Genomic DNA, 12,439 nt, shown 5'->3' with positions numbered 1-12,439 from the left:
CAGGTTTTAGCAAAGATAAAGATTTTTTAAAGGTGTTTAAAAACATGATGATCACACTTCTTATCCAGGCAACATTATTTTCTTTATAGCAAAGGAAATTCTGTGTTTGATTGCCTATCAATAGAAGCTACATTAAAACGTTTTAAACAATGTCTGTGTTTGCAGAAGCCCAGACAGTGATGAGGAGAGCACAGTTAGGAATTACAATAAAAAGGGAAGCATCTTTTTTAAGCCCAAGGTAGAAAAGTATAATGAGTTAATCCCGATTTCAAGTGCCTATATTTTGGCCTAATTCCCCACTACTGCCCTTCTGAGACAATCCTTAAAGCAGTAAAAGGGGATTGTCATAGGATCATCATAGGAACCATCACAGAATGGTTATTTTCACAGGATCATGGAGTGGTTAGGGTTGGAAGGAACCTTAAAGATCATCTAGGTCTGGCCCCCCACCATGGGCTTGGACAGCTTCCAGTAGGCCAGGTTGTTCAAAACCTCATCCAGCTTGGCCTTGAAGGTTTCCAGGGATGGAGCATCCACAGCTTTCCTGAGCAAGCTGTTTCAGTGCCTCATGACCCTCACAGTAAAGAATTTCTTCCTGATATCTAATGTAAACATACTCCTTTTTAGTTTAAAGCCGTTGCCCCTTGTCCTATCACTTCATGTCCTGGTAAAAAGTTCCTCTCCAGCTCTCTTGCAGGACTGCTTAAGTACTGGAAGGTGCTCTAAGGTCTCCTTGGAGTCTTCTCTTGTCCAGGCCAAACAACACCAATTCTCTCAGCCTTTCTCCATCTCTCTGGTCATCCTCATGTCCTTTCTCTGGACTTGCTCCAGCAGGTCCCTGTCCTTATTTTGGGGTCCCAGAACCAAATGCAGTAATCCCTGTGTGGTGTGAGAGTGGAGCAGTGCCAACTAGTTTGGGCTGCTTGTGCCATTGGAAGCCTTTACTAGGTCAGGGTTTGACACTGCTTTTTGCCCTGGACCATAATCAGCACTGTGGCATTTGAGGAGAGGTACAGCTTGAAAAGTACAGTGTGTGACTCTTGGCTCACAGCCCTGAGGAAGCACAGGATCGAGAAGAAGGGGTCTGCTTCCAACCATCGTGAAGCACTGCTAGTGTGAACTCACCCACACTTGCAAAACAAGAGCAGACAGAAGTATGTATTTTCAAAAATCGCCACTCCCGGTAAAGAGCTTGCAAAGTCTCCAAGACATTTAATGACTAGTGCTGACCTCTAGTGGCATGAAAAGTGACTTAGGAGTGTTTTAAACTGTTTCAATCCCAGCCAAGCTATGCTTCTTTTTGTAAATGTTCTCTCAAAATATTTTGAGAGTTAGCCATAACTGCTATGACCAAAAATAGTATTTATGGCGTGAAGCCAGTGTGCCTACACTTCCTCTAACAAATTTAACCTCCGAGTAGAGTCCTACTTGATTTCCTTCTGAAGTCCAAGTATAGGTTACTCCTTCAGTAAAGAGTAACTGGTTGGTTCCTGATGACAGTTCCTACCTGGAAGACATTCTGCCAATATCAAGACTGATATCAGCCTAGGAACAGCTTCACCAACGATCTCTTCAATTCTCCTGCACTTAAGTCACAGAATCATAGGTCATAAACAACTCCTTAAACATGTGTCTAATAGCATGAATACATTCGTGTTCAGTCATGTTTAATACACCGTGCATATTGCACCTTAAACACAAAGTTTTGGTCATGTTTAACATGTGCCCTAAACACAATAAAATATTAAATATAAGAACTGAAAAAAACAAGCTAAGTCTTGCATGATTAATGATATTATGTGTCATCCAAGTATTTAAGTAAATTATGCAATCCATGCCTTTTCTTACCTGAAAACAAGCCCAAACAATTAGGGAAAAAAAAGAAAAAAGGAAAAAAAAAAAAAAAGGAGAAGTATTACTTTCAAAAACCCATGTATGTTTGCAGGCATCACACAATCAATTTCCAGCCTTTCTTTCTTTTCCCAAAGACCCAAAGACATCTTCTAGCTTACCTACATCCCCAACAATATTATAGAAAATAAGAATTTGAACAGAATGCAGTTTTAAAAAGATGAAGCACATGAGCTGCACTTTACCTAGTATTATTTTAGACTATTAACAGGATTACTTTCAGCAATTAACAAAAGATAATATGTGGTTTTATTTTGATTTTGGGACAAATGTTCTCACTAAAAAGAGTACATTACCAAAACAACTCTCTGCTCACTGAGATGACATATACTAACTGAAGATGATTTAGCAATGGGAAAAAGATCTAGATATTAGCAGTGCAATTCATATGAGTGAGACAAAAGACTCTGTTAGGTCCAACCCAAGGAACAATAAAAATAAGGACAAAAGCTATGTGACATAACACGAAGTACTAGCTATATGGTACTGTGGGTACCTGTGGGCTCCTGGAAAAGTGTCATTTGCAGTTACGTAATAGGTAGGGCTCACTATGACAAAGAAGAAGACAAAAAAAGTAGAGAGCGAAATGAACAAAGGGTTTGTAGGCTACCAAAACCAGGGGTTTATGTCCATTCATACTTTTCTCATGGAGAATGGCTTTCTCCTTCACCGCCTCAGGATCACTGCCCACTGCACTCCTCCACAGCAGCAAGCAAGTTTGAGAGAGAAAAGTCAAACAGGGAAACAGCAATTCCACAAGATGGATAAGTGTGTCTTGGATGGATAAGACACTTAGGGAAATAAAGTCACTAAAGACCTCTGTCAGCTGGAGGCTAGGGTTGAAAAGCGAGATCAGGCCAGACTCTGACACAGGGGTGGGTCTGATGAGGATGGATGCTTTTGAATGAAGATAGGATTATTTTGAAGACAGGGAAATATGCTTTATAGGGCCAGATATGACAACATGGTGAAGTATCAGAGGATGTGAGAAAAGTATTCCTATGCTTCCTTCGATAGCTCAGCTGGTAGAGCGGAGGACTGTAGGCTCCTTGCATGGCCATCCTTAGGTCGCTGGTTCAACTCCGGCTCGAAGGAGGAGTCACCTTTTGCCTCTGGCACACACGTCCAGAACTGGCACTGCTGCCTTCTTCTGCTCCTGCCCAGGAGGCTTTCCTTCGAAGGCCTGTCTAGCCATGAGCTCTTGCCTGAGTTTGGCAAGGTATATTTTTGGGTGAACCATTCCTTGGGCAGGGGATGGTGGTTCTGACCATGGGTGCTGTCTGCAGTCACTTCCAGCAGGACTGTGAGTGGGTGGGTTGGTGGTATGAGCACGATATGAATGGAGGGCCCAGGCTTTGGGTGCAGGGCATCCTGGGTCAGGGCTGGGAGGGAAGAGGACCTGGGCCAGAGGCTGCAGGGTGGGGAATTAGCTCAAGTGGTAGAGCGCTCGCTTAGCATGTGAGAGGGAGTGGGATCGATGCCCGCATTCTCCAGTACTTTTCATTCCCCCATTCCTGGACATAGAGCCCTTTGCCACAGATCCATATATTCACTGGGGGCTGTGGGAAGATACAAGGTGTGCCCTGGATGTACAGAGGAGGGTTTTGTATCAAGACTACCACGGGCAGTTTGGCAGAAGAATTGATCTTCTCCCTCTTTGCTTGACAGTTCTCAAGTATCAAGCAAAGTATAGAAAAGGACATCTACGGAATAGAGAAACCTCAGTGGAGAGCCACCAAGGGACTCAAGAAATTCTCTTTAAAGACAAACTGAAGAGAGTAGGTTCTTCCAGTTTACAGAAAGAGATGTTCAGAGGACTTACACATGATGTTCCAACGCTGTTACAGAACAGAAGGATGGCTGTCATTTTGTTTTGTCTTATGCTTGAGCAGAGAGCAAAAGACAGCACTGTGAAAGGGAATCAAAGGAAAATAGAGCAGGATAAAGGTAAGTTCTGTGTGGCTGTGAGGAAGTTCATCTGAAGAAGATGATGTCCAAAGAAGTTATGGAGCATCTCTGTGGTTTGCATGACTGATGGGTTGAACAAGATTCTGTGATGTCTCAGCTGAGGCTGTTTGAAGCAAGATTTAGTAATAGAAGCATGATGGTGTACTGTGCTTGGCAAAAGTGCTGGGTGTGAACGGGGTGAGGTCCCCCAGGGCATATCCCATGCTTCCTTCGATAGCTCAGCTGGTAGAGCGGAGGACTGTAGGCTCCTTGCACGGCCATCCTTAGGTCGCTGGTTCAACTCCGGCGAAGGAGGAGTCACCTTTTGCCTCTGGCACACGTCCAGAACTGGCACTACTGCCTTTTGGTCCTGCCAAGGGGGTCCTCTTCAAAGGTCTGTCCAGCCTTGAGCTCTTGTCTGATCTTGAGAAGTTGACCAGCCAAAGCATTTTTGGGTGAACACTGGTCACGAAATTGTGATTTTGAGTACTGGCGTTGTCTGGAATCACAACCAGTAGGAACATGATCAGTTAAGTTGTTGATGGTGTGACAGTGATATGGAGGGCCCAGGCTTTGGGTGCAGGGCTCCCTGGGTCAGGGCTGGGTGCCTGGGAGGGGAGAGGACCTGGGTCAGAGGCTGCAGGGTGGGGAATTAGCTCAAGTGGTAGAGCGCTCGCTTAGCATGTGAGAGGGAGTGGGATCGATGCCCACATTCTCCAGTGCTTTTCATTCCTCCTTGAGTGGATACATGGCCCTTCGCCAGGGATCCCTCTGCCTACTGGTGTTATTAGGAGCTATTTGTAGGTGGCTGCACAGACAACTACAGGAACTGGAGCTTTACCAGCAGGAGCAAGGGCTGTAGACTGGGGTATCTGCACCTTCCTATTTACTTGGGATTAGATCAGTATCCTTGCCCACCTTTATGCCAACTCAAGTGAAGTCTGCTGTTATTGAGAGGAGCAAAATATCAAACTAATTTTTAAGTATGGTAAAAAGGATGACTCGGGGAACCACCAAGCAGTGAGAGTCACCCTGCTAAGATCACAGAACAGATCCTCCTGGAATACACGTCTAGACCTATCAAGACAGGGAGGTGTTTAGAGACAGCCAACATGGCTTCACTGAGCACAAATCATGACTGACTAATCTGGTGGCCTCCTACATTAGACTGATTGCTTCAGTGGACAAGGAATGAGCTGGATGTCATCTACCTAGACTTTGCTAAAGCCTTTGACATCATCCCACACAACATCCTTGTCACACTAGGGGCACAGGGTTTGGGTGGATGGACTGTTCAGTGAATAAGGAATGGGTTAGATGGCCACATCCAAAGAACTGTAGTCAACAGCTCAATATCCAAGTGGAAACAAGTATCAAGTGGTGTCCCTCATGGTCTGTATTGGGAAAAATACTATTTAATATCTTCATTAATGATACCATTGTGAGTGGCATTGAATGCGCCCTCAGCAACTCTACAGATGACAAAGGGAGCAGTGCAGTTTATACGCTTTAGAGAAGATATTCCATCCAGAGAGACCTCAAAAAGCTCGAGGAGTGGGTCCATGTGAATTTCATTAGGTTAAACAAGCCTGGTGCAAGCTCTGGCACCTGGGTCAGGGCAATCACCAGTATCAGTACGTGCTGAGAGAGGAATGGATTGAGAGCAACTGTGTGGAGAAGGAGCTGGGGGTGATGGTGGATCAAAAACTTGACATGAGCTGGCAATGTACCTTTGTAGCCCAGAAAATCAGTCACATGGTAGGCTACATCAAAAATAGCATGGCCAGCAGGTGGAGGGAAGCTGTTCTGCCCCTCTATCACCCTCTTGTGAGCCCACACCTGGAGTGCCGTGTCCAGCCATGCATTCTCCAGCGTAAGACAAACATGGTTAGAGCTGGTCTGGAGTAGGGACACAAGACTGATCGAGGATGAAATACCTTTCCTGTTAAGACAGACTAAGAGAGTTGGGACTGTTCAGCCTGGAGAAGAGAAGGCTCCAGGAAGACCTAATAGCAACCCTTCAATTGATGAAGAAGGGTTGTAAGAAATACAAAGACACTTTTTAGCAGACCTTATGGTGAGAGAACAAGCAGAAATGGTTTTAAACAAAACAGGGTAAATTTAGATAATGTTAGAAGAAATTCTTTATGATGACAGTGGTGAGGCACTGGAAAAGGTTGCCCAGAGAACTTGAAGATACCCTATCCCTGCAAAAGTTCATGTCTGGTTGGATGGGCTTTTAAGCTACCTGATCTAGTGGAAGAGGCTCTTGCCCACAGCAGGAAAGCTGAACAACATGAACTTTAAAGGTTCTTTTCAACACAAAATATCCTATTATAATACAGAAAAGACAGATGGTCACAAACTGCAGGCTTTGGGTGGGCTAAGCAGAAGGTTTCACATGCCTCTCAGGAGGTTATTGATTCAACTGTTAGACCTTTTACTGTACTGATGGAAAGAAAAATAAGACAGTGAGCCACAACTGAAGCAGGAGAGATTCCATTTTTTCCCTCCTCAGGTCAGACAAGCAGGAGAAGAAGGGTGTCCTGGAGTGCTGTGCACTCCATGCTTAAAGGTTCATGTAATATAAATGGCTGAACCCTTGAGTCAGCTGCAGTGATCCTTGAGCTTGGGCTGCTGTGGGAGATTGGAAAAGAGATGCCCTGAGGCCTCATCCAAGCTGATTGCTTTGACTGCTCTGTCACAGAGTGCAGCGGCAGCTGGCCTCGAAGGGGAAAGTGACTGCCCCTTTGGGATGTCCCTGCTAGCTGTGGCCAGCAGCTCTGGGGCACTCTCCCGTTCCTTGCTCTGGTCAGGAGAGCGCCTAAGGCTTTCGCCTTGAGGGACGAGGATCCGCAATGAGAGGGCTGCTACCCAACAGGAGACAAAGAGACAGACTCCAGCTGTACTGCAATCCACATATACTAGCTGCAGGGAAACTAACAGCCAAAGAAACCAACCTGCATCCTGACCAACTTTTAAAGAGGGGAGGATACAGAGGTGGAGTCTGGTCTTCAATTCATCAGTGAGAGGGTGGGAGTAGGGAGAGGGTGACTGATATAGCAGAATAACCAATAGGAAAAAGCCTGGGGAAGAGCCCTGGCCCCTGAACCAATCCCTCGATGCCCTGGCTGGAAGGTTCTAGAGGAAAAGGATGGGTCGCCAAGTGATGGACAGGGCACCAGGGTGGAACTAAGGGACAGATACATAGGTTGCCAAGGGGAACAGGGAGGAGAAAACTGGACTGACAGGGCGAGTGAGAAGAGAGAACCAGGGCAGAACCACTACAAACAAAGGGGTACATGGAACGAACCAATTTACAACATAACTGTGCTAAAGCATACGAAACACGCTACAACAACAGAGGAAGAGCTTGTTTGGGTCCCTCCACAGCTCTGCTGGTGGAGTGAAGGGCTGTAGGCTCCCTTCCATGGATACACATCACATCTGTTGGGGTGCTGCCTGCCCTAATACATATGAAAGGCCCTGAACTGACCTCATGTGGGACCTCCATCTCCACCCATGGGTCTAGGAGCTCTATTTACATTAATCTCTCTTTCCATGCTACACCATGGGAATCTTGATCACTAGCTAAGGTAGAGCCATAACTTTGGATGCGTCCAGCCACAAAGACTCTTGATGCATACACTGATGTGCAGATGGAAGTTACTGCTTGACCTCAACCCTCTCTTGTCAGTCTGGACCTGCCTGGCACTCACTGGACACATGATCATCTTTCTGACCTCTGCACTGACTTCTGTACTTGCAGTGCCCGGTGGTGACTTCTGCTCTGGTCTCTTATCTGGGATGAGCCACCACAGCTGGGTCTGCCCTGGTTTGGTGTTGCGGACATGAGATTTTCTGGGCAATGTGGGTCTAAGGCAAGTGTTTCTTTTTTCCTCCTGGACAGTGTCATGCAGGTATATGTGATGTGGTGTGGAAGCTGAATGGCTGTCTGAGTGTGTGCTGGGTGAGGCCCCAGGCATGTTCCTGCAATTCCTTTGATAGCTCAGCTGGTAGAGTGCAGGACTGTAGGCTCCTTGCATGGCCATCCTTAGGTTGCTGGTTCAACTCCAGCTTGAAGGAGTCACCTTTTGCCTCTGGCACACATCCGGAACTTGCACTGCTCATTGCTGGGCAGCCCTAGAACGAGCTGCTCAGCCATGAGCCATTGTCTGATCTTGGGAAGATGACGAGCCAAGGCATTTTTGGGTGAACACTTGGTGACAGGCAGTGGTTCTGAGCCCGGGAGTTCTCTGCAGTCACCCCGAACAGGAAAGTGAGTGGGTGGGTGGTAGTGTGAAAGTAAAGTTGATTAGGGGGCCTCAGGCTTTGGGTACAGGACACCTTGGGTCAGGGCTGGGTGCCTGGGAAGGGAGAGGACCTGGGTCAGAGGCTGCAGGGTGGGGAATTAGCTCAAGTGGTAGAGCGCTCGCTTAGCATGTGAGAGGTAGTGGGATCGATGCCCACATTCTCCAGTGCTTTTCTATACCCCTTGCCTAGACCTGTGCTGCAAAGAAGAGAATAGCATCTAGGACTATGTCCATGGCAACATGAGCTGTGAATTGAAGGAAGTTCTGAGAATGATGGAAAGGATCCAGAATATTGTGCCCATCCTTGGGCCTCCATGTATCAAACCGACTTTGACCAAGTACAAAGAGCTCAGAATAAGGCCTGCAGGACTCCTGGAAGCCGGTGCACTTGCCCTTTGAGGAGAGCTGTTGAATGTGGCCTTGTGCAGATCTTGAAGAAGAAAGGGCTGTGTGGGAGATAAGCAAGCACTTATCAAAATGCCTATCAGGAGGTTATCGATTCAACATTTAAGCCTTTTGCTGTAGTGATTAATGGAGGAAAGAAAAATAACAGGCCACAACTGAAGCAGCAGAAGTTCCAATTTTTTCTCATCTATGAGAGAATGAAAACCTAAAAAGAGTTAATATCTCCAACACTGGATAGCAGACGAAAGGACTGTTTCCATGCTGATGAGATAAGGTGCAGTTAGAAAACAGCATCTTTCAATGCAGGATAACGTTGTCCTTGGATCAGCTTCCTTATCTTGTGTAACTATCTCCAAAACCAGGTATGAGACAGCACTGCACTTGTCTCTCTGACATCTGTGAAGGGAATCAAAACCATGAAGCCGCCAACCCCCTTCTGAAAAGTTTGAGAATAACAAAATGTGCATGCATAAGAGCTAGTCTATAAATAGCACAACTGAGATGGGTGGGGTGTGCAACCACCACACCAAGGAACTGAACCACAGGCAGGACTGGAACCCTGGCTGGTGATCCAGATCTTTTCCTCAGGTTTATCATCTGTCTATCTCCTTCTCTTTCTTTCTTCTTCTCTTCCTCTTCTTAAAAGTTTGAATTGCTGCTCCCATGGGCTGTTCAGAAAAAATTAGATCATTGCTGCCATGGGCAATTCAACTTATAATAAGGTTTAAACTTATTCAATTTACAATAAAGTTTGAATTGCTGCTGCAATAAATGATATTTTCTAATTGATCGTTTGGCATTGTTTTGCCTTAATTTAGCCCAAAGTTATCCTGAGTGTTAGTTGTCTCCAGGACTGCCTTCTAGGGACCTGATGTTTTATGGCTATCCCAGAAAAAATGGTCTAGGACCACCCTCTCAGGACCTGACACGTCCTCAGGTCAGCATGGTGGGAGAAGAATGTTGCCCTGGAGTACGGTGCAGTCTCCATGCTTGGAGGCTGGCATGATCTGACTGGCTGAAGTCTTGAACAAGAGGATGAGATTCCTCATCTAGGGCTGCTTGAAGGAGAAGGTAGACTTAGGGATTCCCTGAGGACTCATTCAAACTGATTGCTTTGAGAACACAATCATGGAGGCAGGGCAGAGAGAGGACCCTGATACTCTCTTGGTATCTGCTGGTGTACTGGGGTGTTTCTGGTTCTCTCACATGGTGACTATTACATCTTGTGTGGGCAGTAAGTGCCTGAATAGGCCTGAATGGCCCTCACCAGCCTCACATGGGGTTTGCACCTCCAACCATCAGCACTCTTTTTGTTCACATCTGGGCCTTCATGTTTTTTCTGTGTTAAAAAGCAGGAGTCCTGGTCTCTAGCTCACTAATGGCCAGAGCCATAGCACTATCAAGGCACAGAGACCTTGAATCCAAACCTGATGAGCAGACGAATGCCCTGCATTGACCTAAGCCCTGGCTTGTCAGTCTCGACCTGCCTGTCAGACACTGGACATGATCATCACTCCAACCTCTGCAGTGACTTCCATGCTTGCAGTTGTCCCTGCTTTGTCATGGTGATAGTGCCTTCTGTTCCAGATGATTGCTTCAGGTGACCCACAGTGGCTGTGTCTATCCTGGCCAGGGGTTGTAGGCTTGAGAAGCAATGTGAAATAAGTCAAGTCTTTCTTATTTCCTGCAGAGGATGGTAATGCAAATACAAGGGAGTGGTATTAGACTAGAATGATTGGATGAGTGTGTGATGAATGTCTAGGTGTCTAAATTTCATGCTTCCTTCGATAGCTCAGCTGGTAGAGCGGAGGACTGTAGGCTCCCTTGTTGCTGGTTCAACACCAGCTCGAAAGAGTCACCTTTTGCCTCTGGCACACATCCTGCACTGGCACTGCTGCCTTTTGGTCCTGCCCAGAGGGTTCCCCATACTGAGCTGCTCAGTCATGAGCTCTTGCCTGAGGTTGGGAAGATAAGTGACCAAGGCATTTTTAGATGAACCCTGGCCATAGAAAGTTGATTCTGACCACTGGGCTTGCCCGCAGTCACCTCCAGCAGGACTGTGAGTGGGTGGGTTGGTGGTATGAGCACGATATGAATGGGAGGCGCAGGCTTTGGGTGCAGGGCTCCCTGGGTCAGGGCTGGGTGCCTGGGAGGGGAGAGGACCTGGGTCAGAGGCTGCAGGGTGGGGAATTAGCTCAAGTGGTAGAGCGCTCGCTTAGCATGTGAGAGGTAGTGGGATCGATGCCCGCATTCTCCAATGCTTTTCATTCCCCTTGCTTGGACACAGGGCCCTTTGCCAGGACCTGTGGGTACTCAGAGTATATTCAGAATGCAAAGAATAAGATGACATCCAGGTCAGCATGGGCAATTTAACAGAGGTTTCTCCCTCTTTGCTTGATAAACATCAAATGTAATCTAAAGTATTGTGTCCCATTTTGAGATCTTCTATGCAGAAAAACAGTCAAAGAGCAATCTCTGGAGGGCCACCAAGAATCTCAAGGAATGGAAAGGTTTCCATGTGTGGATGGGATGAGGAGAGTGGGTATGATCAGCCTAGAGAAAGAGGGGTTCAGAGGACTTACACATGACCTTTTGACTTAGAGGAGGTTTCAGAATAGAATGCCTATAATGTGTCATCTCCTTGAGCAGACAGCAAAAGACAGTACAGTGAAAACAAATCAAGGGAAAATGAAGCAGGATATAAGTAAGATGTGTGTGACCGTGAAGAAAGTCCATCTACTCATGAAGAAAATGATGCCCAAGGAGCTTATGGAGCCTTTCTGTTTGTGGTTTGCATGACTGATGGGCTGAAGTCTTGAGCAAGGAGCTGTGATGTCTCAGCTGAAGCCGTTTGAAGCAAGGTGTGGTAACAGAGACATGATGATGCACTGTGCTTGGCAAAAGTGCTGGGTGTGAACAGGGTGAGGTCCCCCAGGGCATGTCCCATGCTTCCTTCGATAGCTCAGCTGGTAGAGCGGAGGACTGTAGGCTCCTTGCACGGCCATCCTTAGGTCGCTGGTTCAACTCCGGCTCGAAGGAGTCACCTTTTGCCTCTGGCACTCATCCAGAACTGGCACTGGCACTGCCTTGTGGTCCTGCCCAGGGGACTCCCCAGAATGAGTGCCCAGCCATGAGCTCTTGTCTGAGCTGCGGGAGATAACCAGCCAAGGCAGTTTTTGGTGAACCATTCCTTGGGCAGGGGATGGTGGTTCTGACCATGGGTGCTGTCCGCAGTCACTTCCAGCAGGAGTGTGAGTGAGTGGGTTGGTGGTATGAGAACGATATGAATGGAAGGCCCAGCCTTTGGGTGCAGGGCATCCTGGGTCAGGGCTGGGTGCCTGGGAGGGGAGAGGACCTGGGTCAGAGGCTGTAGGGTGGGGAATTGCTCAAGTGGTAGAGCGTTCGCTTAGCATGTGAGAGGTAGCGGGATCGATGCCCGCATTCTCCAGTGCTTTTCATTCCCCCATCCCTGGACACAGAGCCCTTTGGGGAGGGTCCTCCTGTCCTCTGAAGGGTAAGGAAACCTAGGAAGCAAAGTAGAGGACAGCATCCAGGACTTCTCCAAGGGCAAGGCCTCTGGATTGAGGGAAGGTATTATCTGACTTTCCTCTTCATTGGATAGATGCCATTTAGAATTGTGTGCCTGTTATATATAGGTTTATATAATTTTTTGCTATAATAGAACTAATTTCCTTCCTAATATGTGTGCTTTGGATTCAGAGTGTGAATAATGGTGGTTACACACTGCTGTTATAGTTCTTGGTAAGTGGAGTTTATGCAAAGCCAAGGACTTCTCAGCTTCTTGCACCACATCCCATCAGCAAGGAGACTGGGGGCACAAGAAACTGGGAAGAGACAGAGCT

The 12,439-nt window shown here is 46.9% G+C and overlaps 1 protein-coding gene and 6 non-coding genes across 7 annotated transcripts in view; 6 read left to right on the top strand and 1 right to left on the bottom strand.

Annotated features, from left to right (window-relative positions):
• The window catches only part of DNAJC5B (DnaJ heat shock protein family (Hsp40) member C5 beta), a 35,878-nt gene that overhangs the window by 10,716 nt on the left and 12,723 nt on the right, over positions 1–12,439 (bottom strand). The window lies entirely within an intron of this gene.
• On the top strand, positions 2,919–3,006 carry TRNAY-GUA. The gene is given in 2 exon segments: positions 2,919–2,955; positions 2,971–3,006. It is a non-coding gene; the product is annotated as a tRNA-Tyr (tRNA).
• Positions 4,086–4,173, top strand: TRNAY-GUA. The gene is given in 2 exon segments: positions 4,086–4,123; positions 4,139–4,173. It is a non-coding gene; the product is annotated as a tRNA-Tyr (tRNA).
• On the top strand, positions 4,505–4,577 carry TRNAA-AGC. Its single transcript has one exon. It is a non-coding gene; the product is annotated as a tRNA-Ala (tRNA).
• On the top strand, positions 7,857–7,944 carry TRNAY-GUA. Its single transcript is given in 2 exon segments — positions 7,857–7,893; positions 7,909–7,944. It is a non-coding gene; the product is annotated as a tRNA-Tyr (tRNA).
• On the top strand, positions 8,264–8,336 carry TRNAA-AGC. The gene has a single exon. It is a non-coding gene; the product is annotated as a tRNA-Ala (tRNA).
• TRNAY-GUA lies at positions 11,528–11,615 on the top strand. Its single transcript is given in 2 exon segments — positions 11,528–11,564; positions 11,580–11,615. It is a non-coding gene; the product is annotated as a tRNA-Tyr (tRNA).

The sequence above is a fragment of the Onychostruthus taczanowskii genome, unplaced genomic scaffold, assembly GCF_017590055.1.
Source record: "Onychostruthus taczanowskii isolate IOZ18803 unplaced genomic scaffold, ASM1759005v1 scaffold4, whole genome shotgun sequence".
Lineage (NCBI taxonomy): Eukaryota > Metazoa > Chordata > Aves > Passeriformes > Passeridae > Onychostruthus > Onychostruthus taczanowskii.
Note: the sequence above shows the minus strand (reverse complement) of the source record. Positions and strands in the feature narration are given on the sequence as shown.